This window comes from Lithobates pipiens, unplaced genomic scaffold (genome assembly GCF_037356315.1).
Source record: "Lithobates pipiens isolate NorthernLeopardFrog02 unplaced genomic scaffold, aLitPip1_a1.2 Scaffold_25, whole genome shotgun sequence".
Taxonomy (NCBI): Eukaryota; Metazoa; Chordata; class Amphibia; order Anura; family Ranidae; genus Lithobates; species Lithobates pipiens.
The window spans coordinates 51,788,192-51,801,811 of NW_027507787.1; the positions used below are offsets into that span (position 1 = coordinate 51,788,192).

Below are 13,620 nucleotides of genomic sequence, written 5' to 3' on the forward strand. Positions count from 1 at the left end.
AAATTTGGGACTGGATAAACAGCATAGAAGAAACATACAAGTTGGAGAATCTAAAGTATAGTGGGGAGGAAGAGAGTGCGGACCGAAAAGATAAGTGGGGAAGCTGGAAAGCGTTTAAAAAGATGTGGAGGTATGTTGAGGTAATCAGCTGATAGGAAATATCGATATTTCACTCGTCGATACGAATGAAAATAATATGAAGAAATATATGGCAAAAATGCCAAGAGAAAATAACGGGTGTTTTGTATAAGGTGTTTTCTTAATATTGTATGATGGTATTTGTATAAAATAAATAACAAAATATATAATGTATGAGAATTGTTGCTGCACCTATTTCTGTATAAATTTATATTTCTACTATTTCTACTCCTCTCTCTCAATCCCTCCACTGGCTTCCGCTCAGCCAAAGAATTAAATTCAAAATACTAACAACTACGTACAAAGCCATCCACAACTCTGCCCCCAGCTACATCACTAGCTTAGTCTCTAAATACCAACCCACTTGTTCTCTTCGTTCCTCTCAAGACCTCCTGCTCTCTAGCTCCCTCATCACCTCCTCCCATGCTTGCCTCCAGGACTTTTCCAAAGCCTCTCCAATCCTATGGAATGCCCTACCCCAATCTGTCTGCCTATCTCCTACTTTATTAGCTTTTAGGCGATCCCTGAAAACCCTTCTCTTCAGAGAAGCCTATCCTACCCACACCTAACAACTGTATTTTCATTTTCTCCATAAGCTCATCCCCCACAGTTATTACCTTTTTTGTTTCAACTTGACCCTCCCTTCTAGATTGTAAGCTCTAATGAGCAGGGCCCTCTAGTCCCTCCTGTATTGATTTGTATTGTAAGTGTACTGTCTGCCCTCATGTTGTAAAGCGCTGCGCAAAATGATGGCGCTATATAAATCCTGAATAATAATAATAATATAAAAACTGTGCTAACACCCCAGTCAACAACTACTTCTCATATAATTCCATCTTCTTTTGGAGTGCTGTAAACTTTTGCTTTGGTAGGGGCTTTGTGATAGTATCTATTATCATTCTAACAGTTTTACAGTATTCAAGTACAATCACATTTTGTTCCACAATGTATTGGAGGTAATGGTGTCTGACACCAATGTGTTTGGTTCGGGCATTGATTATTTAATTTATTTGCATTTTTTTCAAATTCTTGATTGTCATCATATAAAACTGTTGGTTGAGACACTGGTTTTCCAAGATATTCTAGTAGCTGCTGCTACCAAATTACTTCTTGACAAGCATAAGCTTTTTAGATGTATCCAGCTTCTGTAAAAGAAAATGCCACGAAGATTTGTCTTTTTGCTGAACAAGGATTTTGGGCTGTTGCCTAATTGGAGGCATTTGTCGATTTGGGAGTACTAGGATCACCTGCCCAATCTGAATTCACAAATCTTTAAAGCTGTTTTCACATTTACTGGTTTCCCTGCATCCAATTTGCATAGCAGGAGATTGTGAACGGCTCTCTATGGAACCAGTTCACACATCTCCGGAGCGGCTCCAGTGCGAATTGCACAGGAGTCCTGTGCATCTTTTGGTCCATTTTAGGTCTGAATTCAGCCCAACTATCAGTCTGAAATCTGACCTAAAACAGTGAATGGGGACGCACCGGACTCCTGCTGTTAGCCGCTGCGTGTTCCAGTGTGAACCCAGCCTTAAGTTCTGTAGTTCTGGGTCAGCATTTCCAGATAATCCCAGGTTTGTGAAACTACTTTAGGCACTTCATGACTGTTTTAATTGCATTTCAGTCCATGTACCAGGATTCACATACACATCGCCATAGTAGTGACATGATAGCTTCTACATCTGGATGTGTAATGTTTGCAATGTATACAAGTGCCCCACTGCTTGCCTGTGCTGTCTATTATTGGATATAATATTTTCTCCTTTCAACTTTAGGTAATTTGTTTCATTTGGTATGCCTTGCATTCAAGTTTGGAACTGATTGAAAGATGCATTCTCTTCATTTGAAGCTTTAACCACTTGGGTACCGCGCTATTGCAAAATGACGGCAATAGCGCGGACCCACATTTTCGGGACTACGTCTATTGACGTAGTCCCGGTTACGAGCGGCCTGCGCGCCCCCTGAGGGGCGCGCGCGGCGCCCCCTGAGGGGCGCGCGCGGCGCGCTCTGTGATCGGCGAGTCCGTGAGACTCGCCTGATCACCGATCCGTGTAAGGGGTCGATCCCGACCCCTTATCACGTGATCAGCTGTCAGCCAATGACAGCTGATCATGTGATAAAACGGAGCCGGTAATCGGCTAGTATTCCTCCTCGCGCTGACAGCGCGAGGAGAAAAAAAAAAAGCCGATCGCCGGCGGCCGTGTTCGGGACATCAGTCCCGATCACGGCCAGCAATTTAAACGGACACCTGCCCCCTGTCAGTGCCCACCTGCCACCCGCAGTGCCATCCTGAAATAAAGTAAGTGCCCCCCTGTCAGTGCCACCCAGCAGTGCCCATAGTGCCCACAGTGCCACCCAGCAGTGCCCACAGTGCCACCCAGCAGTGCCCACAGTGCCACCCAGCAGTGCCACCCACAGTGCCACCCAAAATCTGCCTCAAAGGTGCTGCACCCCAGTGCCGCCCATCAGTGCCCAGCAGTGCCGCCCATCAGTGCCCAGCAGTGCCGCCCATCAGTGCCCAGCAGTGCCACCTATCAGAGCCACCTATCAGTGCCACCTATCAGTGCCCATCAGTCCCATCTATCTGTGGTACCTATCAGTGCCCATCCGTGCCACCCATCCGTGCCACTTATCCGTGCCACCCATCCGTGCCATCTTATCTGTGCCCATCTTTGCCCATCAGTGCCGCCTTATCTGTGCCCATCGGTGCCGCCTTATCTGTGCCTATTAGTGCCGCCTTAACTATGCCTATCAGTGCCCACCAGTGCAGCCTATCAGTGCCCACCAATGCAGCCCATCAGTGCCCACCAATGCAGCCCATCAGTGCCCACCAATGCAGCCTATCAGTGCCGCCTAATCAGCGCACTTCAATGAAGGAGAAAAATGACCCGTTTGCAAAATTTTATAACAAACTATTAAAACATGATTTTTTTTTTTTTTTTTTTGCATCTTTTTTTGTTTGTTTAGCAAAAAATAAAACTCCGAGCTGTAACTAAATACCACCAAAAGAAAGCTCTATTTGTGGGAAAAAAATGATAAAAATTTCATTTGGGTACAGTGTTGTATGACCGCGCAATTGTCATTCAAAGTGCATCAGCGCTGAAAGCTGAAAATTGGTCTGGGACTGAGGGGGGTTTAAGTGCCCAGTAAGCAAGTGGTTAATCTACATTTGCTTCTAATGAACAGGTAGCATTTGCATCTCTCCCCATTACACTGGCTCAGGCTGTTGTGCTGTACAAACTATATATGATATATAAATAGGAGAGCATAGCTAGCGGGACTTTTCCATGAAGCACACGGGAGCAATGAAATAAATTGGATCAAAAGTAGTTTTAATTCATTCGAATTGTTATAAAATATTTGTATCAATTGATTCCATGCATTTTGCTATATATTAATATTTTTATATTTTTACACATATACAATTCATAAAAAATATTGCACATTGATTAGACATTCCAACAAGGAGTTGGTACATATATTATGAGATACAAGCAATAATTGAAGCATGATTTTGTATAATGGAATTAATGACTATACAGATATCGCAAAAGAGCCACAAAAATAAAATTAAAATAGAAGTAAAAAGAAAAAGAAACAAATAAAGAAGGGACGACGATCAGAAGGATTCATATGTATGTACACGCGGTTGTTGTTAGCTCTACGCGTTTCAAGGCCTTATAGCCTATCATCAGGAGCAAAATCGTGGTAAGGATCTATAGAAAAAATTAAATATATATGATAGTCCTCTAGCTGGCATGCCTCTCGCAGATTATTTTGTTGCAGGTTGCAGGTAGTTCTGCTTCTAAATTTGCACTAAATAAATCACTAATATCAGTTCCAATTTCATTGATGTTTTGTTCCTTTTCCTGCAGTACGGGTGGTGCTTTGCTCAGGCTAGTTCAGACGAGTGGCAGCTGGTGCTAAAAAAATTTGGGTGGGGGGGCGCAAACAAACTGAAAAATTAAACTTAGTAATGAAGCACTGTAAAGCCCCAGGAGTTTCAATTTGTATGCAATCAGGCAGGCCCTTGCACTACATAGATTTGGTAAATCCAAAGGAAAAAATCAGCAGGAAAACTGATAGTGTGTATGGGGTTTAAATAGACATTTATTGGGTAATTATCTATTGTTACTGCTAACTGCAGTGAAGCCGCAAGGCTCCACTGCCTGTTTCCCTTCATTGGAATGGTGGCGCCGGGACTAGAGATGGCCTTGTGGTTCGCCCGGCGGTCGGTTCACGGAGAACTTTGCTCGTTCACAATTTGCCAAATCGGCGGACTTCTGGCGCTGTTCGTGGCAGACATATTTGTTTACATTGTGAAGAACTTTGACCCATGACACATCCATCATGGGGTACAGGACAGCCAATTGAGACATTTCAGCACATGGACATACCCCCTACCTTTTAAATAGACCTGATCTGGCAGCCATTTTACATTCTGTCTTTTGTCAGTGTAGGGAAAGGACGCGGTGGGGAGCAGGGACAGTCAGTCTGTAATCACTAGCTATTATCATTAGGTCCACAAAAGTCCTTTTAAGGACTGGTTTAGGTGTACAGTATATAGGGTTATAATATACTTTCTTTGAAATATATAAAGCATATTATAGTGCACTGCAGTGCTGCTGACCGATTCTGCAGCTGTCGTTTCTCAGTGTAGGGACAGTTTGGTGTTTGGAGCAGGGACAGTCTGCAATTCACTAGCTACTAGCTAGCTACTATTAGGTCCACAAAGGTCCATTTAAGGACTGGTATAGGTGTACAGTATATAGGGTTGTAATACACATATAATATACGTTCTTTCAAATATAGAAAGCATATTATAGTGCACTGCAGTGCTGCTGACCGATTCTGCAGCTGTCGTTTCTCAGTGTAGGGACAGTTTGATGTTTGGAGCAGGGACAGTCTGCAATTCACAAGCTACTAGCTAGCTACTATTAGGTCCACAAAGGTCCTTTTAAGGACTGGTATAGGTGTACTATTTGGTGTGCAGTATATAGGGGTGTAATACACGTATAATACTTTCAAATATAGAAAGCATAGTATAGTACATTTCCTCTGTGCAGCATTGTGACTGCTGAGCGGTTCTGCAGCGATACTACAAAGAGTGACAAACGCAATTAGATAAAAGTATTATAACTGGTGTGATAGACCAGTGGCCCCCCAAAATGACAGATTGAAGCGGGGTGTTATATACCTTCTTCCACATATACTGCACTTCTCTAGAGACTTTTGTCACAGGGTCATTTAAAAATTTACAGGCAGAGGAAGAGGCAGGCCCTTCCACAGGGGTGGTAGGGGTAGGGCAGGAGCAACAGGCTTGAGCCAAAGTGGGAAATTGCAGAAGTGCTCTCTATTTCGGTGCTGGTGTCAGTGCTCTCTATCTCGGTGCTGGTGTCAGTGCTCTCTATCACGGTGCTGGTGTCAGTGCTCTCTATCTCGGTGCTGGTGTCAGTGCTCTCTATCTCAGTGCTGGTGTCAGTGCTCTCTATCACGGTGCTGGTGTCAGTGCTCTCTATCTCGGTGCTGGTGTTAGTGCTCAGTCTCTATCGCAGTGCTGGTGTCAGTGAGGGAGATAGCAGCGGAGAAGCCAATCAGCAGGCAGTGCCAGCACCATGGCTGAGGATCAGAACTGGACTGGCACCTCCAGACCACCACAGTGGAGCCCTGCATAGGTGGGGGTAAGGGCAGAGGGAGGGATCAGGGACTCAAGTACAGGTTGGCACACTGGGACACTGGCACAGGACTGCGCTGCCCTGACTGTGGCACTGATCATCTCCTGCACCCCCTTCATAGCCTGGCCTGACCTTGCCTCTTCTCCATGGCCTTCATGCGCTCCTGAATTGACAAAATTTCACAGATAAAAAAAGAATGCTCGTCGTTGTCGATCCCAGATTCACTTCATACTTCTGGTATGTCAGTGTCCATGTTGTGGTACTATGTGTGCACACATAGTAAGTATTTTGTGGCTGAAAATATGACCTGGAGGTTTTTAAGGTTCGCCTGCCATTAAAGTGAATGGGGTCCGCCGCGAACTGCAAGGTTCACAAAATTTTGGGCACATTCGCGGATCGCATTCGCAAAACGTCCCGTTGGAAGTTCGTCCATCACTAGCCGGGACCCGAGAGCTGAGGGATGGCCCGGCCTCAGGTGGCCGACATCGCGGGCACCCAGGACAGGTATATGTGCTTATTAAAAGTCAGCAGCTACAGTGTTTGTACCTGCTGACTTTAAAAAAAAGATTCTCAGCTGGCTCTCCCCTTTGAGTTCAATGTGGGTTTATTATCAGTAGTATTTTTATTACCAGTATCAGTTTTATAATTGTATTATCATATAGTTAAGCAATCAAGGTAATCATTCAAAAAACACACACACTGTGAAGTTGCCTAAGTACTGGCCAGTAGCACTATTTGAAAATACATTTTGCTCTCCTTTCTTCCTGGCTTGCAAATTTTTCAATGACCTGGCATCTAGCTAGCCAACTCCGTTTCCCATAAGAAGTGGTGGAAAAGCACAGAGTGTAAGCTCAACCGTGATCACTTAACTGATGCTGAATTTGCAAGTTGGGTTGATCTTGTCCAAATTCCTTTATTCTCCTTTTTTCTTCATACAAAGGCCTTGTGAAGGTGTATTGATGCAAAGTTAAAACCGAGTGTTCTTTCGTTATGAGATATTTTGCTTGCTTCCACATTGATCAGTACCTGTCAGTCAAATGACAAGCTGCTGAGTGGGAATGAGACTCATTGAGAATGGTCCAATTAAATGAGACCAATATAAAAACAATATTTATTTGCTAAAATCAAAAGTGGGATGGTTTGGGGCGCAGTGCTCTGTCCCCCGAGGACAATCTGAAACTAGCCAATTAGAGCACAGCCTCAAATCGCATGCTTTTCAAAAATGTACGACCTAATAGACAACCATTAGCCTGACACCCCACAAACATGAACGAAATACAGTTTTTATTTTCTTAATAAATGCTAATATAACTAACAGTGGAATAGTAAAACTAAAATATTTTATTTTGTTATTAATTTGTGATATATATTCAACTAATTTTTAACATGTTAAAGTAGCTGTCTTCTTTGGCAAACTTTGGGGGGGGGGGGGGGTGAGGGACCCTGTGCCCCTTACTGACTGGCCTCCACTGGTTCAGACCATTATGGTGTTTTAATACAAAGGTTTTTTCGTAATTGCACTTCTGATTGTTACCTTATTGGTGTCTGATGCAGAATTTTGTAACACTTGAGACTCACTGTGGCCAACAAATATACCTTCCTTAGCACAAGGTTCCAATTTTGTACACTTTTTTGGGGACATGTATGTATACTATGCTTCCAAGGGTTTGAATATATTTATGTCAGACCTTCCTCTATTTTATAGCTCATGTAGAGTTTTCTCTTACTTTTCCAGTATAACAGGCTGAATAAAAAGGCTGTCATAAATCCTTCTCCCCGGTATATTGGTGGCATATCCACATCAAAAAACATGCTTCTGCCATATTCACATAAAGTGCAGTTCATTCTCTCTCTGCAACACCATTTTGTGGTTCCAGATTGTATAGTACAGAAGTCTGGAGCATAATTCTTTTACATTTTTTTTTATTGAAAATTAGGTGATCACAAAGTACCGCTAACAAGGATATAGACATAGATACAGTAAACTTTGGGGTTTGTACATATTAATTGAACATGTCACATGTGCCGGTCAATAAACAAGAGAGCGAAAAACCAAGGTACATAGTCAAAAAAATTCCATGGAGTAAAATCAGTAAGTGATACAAGTAAAAACGAAGAGAACAAAACATTCCCTGTGTTTAAACAGTGCCTTGCAAAAGTATTCACCCCTTAGCATTTTTCGTGTTTTTTTGCTTCACAACCTGGAATTAACATGGATTGTTTGTTTGAGAATTTGCATCATTTAATTTACAGAACATGCCCACAACTTGGAAGATATTTTTTTTTTATTGTGAAACAAATAACAAATAGGACAAAATAACTGAGAAAGTCAATTGTGGCTATCACAGCTCCAAGTCACTTTGGATAAGTCTCTATGAGCTTGCCACACCTTACCACTGGGATTTTTATTCATTCCTCCTTGCAAAACTGCTCCAGCTCCTTCAAGTTGGATGGTTTGTGCTTGTGAACAGGAATCTTTAAGTCTGACCACAGATTTTTTTATTGGATCGAGGTCTGAGCTTTGACTAGGCCATTCCATCACGTTTACATGTTTGAAAGAATGAAGAAAAAACCTCTAATAGTGGGATTTTACAGGCAACAAAAAAAAAGAAAAAATAATGATATAAAAAAATGTATTTATTATACAAAAAATCATATACATATATTCACAATTCATGGAAATTCATAGGAAACTGATGTGCAAAAATGTTAAAAACATTAAATCTTTTGAAAAGAATGATACTGTCCCCTAAACATCCAAAAATCTCCAAAACAGCTTCTGGTAAGGGAAGGAAGCGGTTCATCCAACGCGTTCCAAATAGTTATTATTAATATATTCTTCATCAGGAATATTGTATCATTCTCTATGATAAATCAAAAAATAATTTAGTACATACAGCATTACATGATTTTAAATGAATCTTAACTGCGAAATAACTTACTTAAACACTTTACAAATGGCAAACACATTCCCCAAGGCATTCAAAAAGGGAAGGCTCCCATCCAAAACAGGCACAATACAAGCATAAACTTTTCATGTATCTAATATAAGATGGCCGGATGAGAATAATCCAAAAAATGGCATTTGAGAATAAAAGTTTTCCCAGGTACTGAATAAAAAATAATTAGTTTCATTATCTGGTGATCCACAAAAAAAGGTTTTCAAAATCCATTACAGGTACGGATAAACAAAAGTATAACGTTTATCCCCATAGACGATCAAATGGGGGAGGCTTAGCCTGTATAGAGAAGATTCCTCAGCAAAGGATCATCAAAAAGCTTTCCCCAGGAGAAACTCCTACAGCATTGTTGGTATGGAGCATGAATGGCGCCATTTGTTGTCCCTGGCGTCATTTTATATGATGTTCTGGGCTGAGTAGCTCCAAGGTCTCTTTTGCTATTCAAATTACCTTTACCACTATTAGAGGAAGAACCTCTAATATTAGCACTCAATGCACCATTGCCTCTTCCACTTCTTATCGGGTCTACTTGAGAATCCAATACCGATTTTTTACTTCTCTGTTGGATTTCACCTTCCATTTCATGATGTTTGGGGGATAGTCCCTTTCTTTTCCCAAAGAGGAGGCCTGTATTGGAAGAGACTGAAGAAGAGCAATAGGAGGAAGTATCAGAAGAATAATCACTTGCTTTATTTGCATTCTCCATATTGGCCAATTTTTTTTATTCTAGATTTGATTTTTTTTTTTTTTTTTTTTTACATTTACATATTTCCCCTTAAACCACTGAAGTGTAGTTTTAGCAGTGTGTTTGGGGTCATTGTCCTGCTGGAAGGTGAACCTCCATCCTAGCCTCAAATCACACACAGAGTGGTACAGGTTTTGCTCAAGAATATCCCTGTATTTAGCACCATCCATCTTTCTCTCAAATCTGACCAGTTTCCCAGTCCCGACTTCTGAAAAACAGCATGGATGGTGTTCTTTGGGTGATGTGATGTGTTGGGTTTGCTCCAGATATAGCATTTTCTTTGATGGCCAAAAAGTTAAATTTTAGTCTCATCAGACCAGAGCACGTTACTCCATACATTTTGTGAGTCTCCCATACGCCTTTTCGCAAATGCAAAACATGCCATTTAGTTTTTTTCTGAAAGTAATGGCTTTCTTCTGGCCACTCTGCCACATAGCCCAACTCTATGGAGCGTACGGCTTATTGTCGTCCTATGTACAGATACTCCAGTCTCTGCTGTGTAACTCTGCAGCTCCTCCAGGGTTATCATAGGTCTCTGTGCTGCCTCTCTGATTAATGCCCTCCTTGCCTGGTCCGTGAGTTTTGGTGTGAAGCCGTCTCTTGGCAGGCTTGCTGTTGTGTCATGTTCTTTCCATTTGGTTATGATAGATTTGATGATGCTCCTAGGGATCATCAAAGATTTGGATATTTTTTTATAACCTAACCCTGACTTGTACTTCTCAACAACATTGCCCCTTTCTTGTTTGGAGATTAGATTGCATACAGGTGGACATCATTCCACTAATTATGTGACTTCTGAACGTAATTGGTTGCACCAGAGCTTGCACTAGAGCTTTTTATGGGCTTCATGGCAAAGGGGTGAATACATACGCACACGCCAATTATCAGTTTTTTATTTCTGAAAAATAGTTTTATGTATATATTTTTCTAATTTTACTTCACCAACTTAGACTTCTGTGTTCTGATCCATCACATATAATTCAGATTAAAAAAAACATTGAACTAAAGGCTGTAATGTAACAAAATAGGTAAAAAGCCAAGGGGGTGAATACTTTTGCCAGGCACTGTAGTTGTGGAGAGTGAATACCACATCGTGATTGCACAATAAAGAAAAGAGGGGGAACAGAGGGAATAGAAAATCAGAAGAGAGTAAAAGATGGTAAATGTATTGAATAGAAAAGAAATACAAGTAAAAGAACAGAAAGAGACAGTAAATATACAAGTAAAGAGATCCCAGAGGGTACAACATCTCACTAATGTCAGTTAGATAGAAATATCAGTCACCCTGTATTTTACTACCTCAGAGTTAAGGGTAGGGGTTTTCTCTGCCCTAGCAATTGTTAAAGTCTGAAACATCATTGAATGCTTCCTCCAAATAGCTTGTGTTCTAATGTGTGTACTCTGTGCCAGAATGCTTGCTGCACTTATGTGAGAGAGCATTCTTAAATATATATTACCTGAAGCACAGTAATTAGTTCATTATTATGTTGGTAATGTATGCTTTAAGCCCCCGTACACACGGTCGGAGATTCCGGCAACCAAATCCGTCGGATTAATTCTGGCGGATTAATTCTGGAAGAGGTCCGGAAGTGATGTTGCATACACACAGTCGGACTCAGTTGTCGGAAAATCCGATTGTACATAACGTGATGACGTTATTTTGTTACGACTGGACTACGTTCAGGCTAGTAGCCAATAGCTTTGGTCTAGGAATTTGATCTGAGCATGCGTGGCACTTTGTCCTTCGGAGTAGGCTACACATGATCGGAGTATGTCCGATCGGAGCATTTTGTCGGAAAATTTTACCGGCAAGTTGGAAAAGTTGGTCCGTTGGATATCCCGACGGAAACAGTCCGATGCAGACCACACACAGTCGGAATATCCGACAAAACGGTCCGATAGGAAACATTCCGTCGGAATCTCCGACCGTGTGTACAAGGGCTAAGAATGCATGATGGGATTATCATGTGGCACACTTCTGTTCCAGAGTGAAGATAAACCTAGTTTTTAAATTCCCACTACAACAATTTGTTTTAATAGTTTTAGATGGGTTAAGGATTGCCTCAATTAGCAGGACGGGAAATGAAGAAATATCTCCCAACGTGGACACGAAAAAGCAATAAAAACCTTTTAGAGGTTCTAACTCTTCCCTGCTGTTTTTTTAGTTATTTGATTGCTTTTTCTGTTTCTGTAGGAAAGATAGCCCCTCACTACTTGACCCACTGACCATTTTTCACTAGGACAGGAAGTGGGGGAATCCCCTAAATGGAGATCCAAACAGCCCAAAAAAAAAAAAACAACTTGACAGAGGATCTAACTCAAGGGTGCCCAACCTTTTGAAGAGTAAGGGCCACTTAAGTGACTTGGTAATTGGTCACGGGCCACAATGAGTGGAGCAGGCGGATGACAGGACCGTGTCCACTCTGCATATTCAGAGCAGATACGGACACAACCCATTCTACTCTATGGGTCCTTTGATTCGATCTGCTCAGATGGAAGAGGACGAATCCCCTTCTGGTTTTTTTTTACGGATAGGATTGGAGTTAGGTGGGTGTAAACGGACACTCCATTTACATCTACCGCTCCATAGAGGTGAATAGCGGGTCCGTTTGGGTCAGACAGATCATGTGAAAGGGGCCTAAGGCTGCTTTTACACTGATGTGCTGTAGTTTACCTACACTGCGGGTGCAGTGCAGTGCACTTGTGGCTTTCCTGCTGGTTGTGAAAAAAGGGGGGATAGATATGGTGCTGCTCTTATTAGGAGGTAATCTGCAACCTCTAGATACTTAAGGGGTGTGTATAACACGGGTGCATTTAATGCAAAAAGTTAGCTGCACTTTGCCACAGATTTCTATTATATCCTGCAGGTGCGGTGCATTTTCTTAAAGCTCACCAAACCCGCGGGTAATAACTGAAGTCTATGGCTCAGTGCAGATACTCCATGCATCTATGGATCAGTTTGAAAGCAGCCCAGTAACAACTGCAGAATAGATATGCCCATATATACACTGTGATTTTAGTAATAAACTTACCTCTGCAGCCACTTGCTTCCTCTACCACCAGTTTCACTTAAAACACTGATGCTCTGGAATGGTGGGTCAGCAACCCGCGATCTGAGCATGCCAACCCCTGATCTAACTCTTCTTAAAATGGAATTTTAGTCAGAAATCCTGATAGAACACTCAAGGTTGGCTCCTTTTGCAGGTATAGCTATGTAAAAAAATAGGTGTCTATACTGTTTAAAATACAGTAATACACTGCCTCACCCTGCTCTGCAAATGCTCAGTTGCTCTCTATTTTTAGGCATTTTTTAGGCAATACCGAATTTGTAGAGGCCGATCTGCTGACAGCCTTAAAGCAGAATTAAACCATCCTATCCTTTACAGCCAAGGAAGCTGCTTCTGTTTGATCTGCAACTGATATAGGGCTGCATATGTGATCAGTTATGACACCAGCTATTTGATGGTTTGATAGTTTGGCTGGGAACACGTACAAATGTAACAGTTAGCAATCCTAGCATTCCAGGAATGTAACTGTTTTTTGAAACTGTTAAATTGATGGAATTCTGCTTTATGATTTACTGCTAACTGTCAGCAAAATGACAGCCTCAGGCAAGAAGAAACAGGGGCAATTTACAGTACACACTAATGTTGGTACCCTAATTATTAATGTGGAATGTATGTTCCTTGCTAAAGAATATTATTTTTTATCAAGTTGTTATAGGTAAAGCTCCGCTTTAAACTGGTTGAAAAATCAACATTAATAAATCCTGTAATCTGCTGTGTTACAGGATTATATTATGTGCAGTGTGTGTCTCTGTGTAACATTATTGCGATAAATGCCTTATTTACAGTGCCGCTGAGGGCTCACGTGACCCCTCCAGAGCTCTCCGTTCCAACTCTGAGCACCCTAGAGGGAGGGGCTGAGATGCCACGCTGACGTCAGCCGGGAGGAGAGCAGTGGGAGGTCACAGGAGCACCCAGTGGTACTGTAAATAAGGTATTTATCACAATCATTTTTTTAAAAAGACACACAGCGGATTACAGGATTTCTTAATGGTAATACTACAGACTCCCGAGCTGACAGGCAGGGAGGGAGGGGG

The 13,620-nt window shown here is 41.8% G+C and overlaps 1 protein-coding gene across 3 annotated transcripts in view; it reads left to right on the plus strand.

Annotated features, from left to right (window-relative positions):
• ADAMTS14 (ADAM metallopeptidase with thrombospondin type 1 motif 14) overlaps positions 1-13,620 on the plus strand; it is a 308,575-nt gene that overhangs the window by 149,500 nt on the left and 145,455 nt on the right. The gene's annotated exons all lie outside the window — the stretch shown is intronic.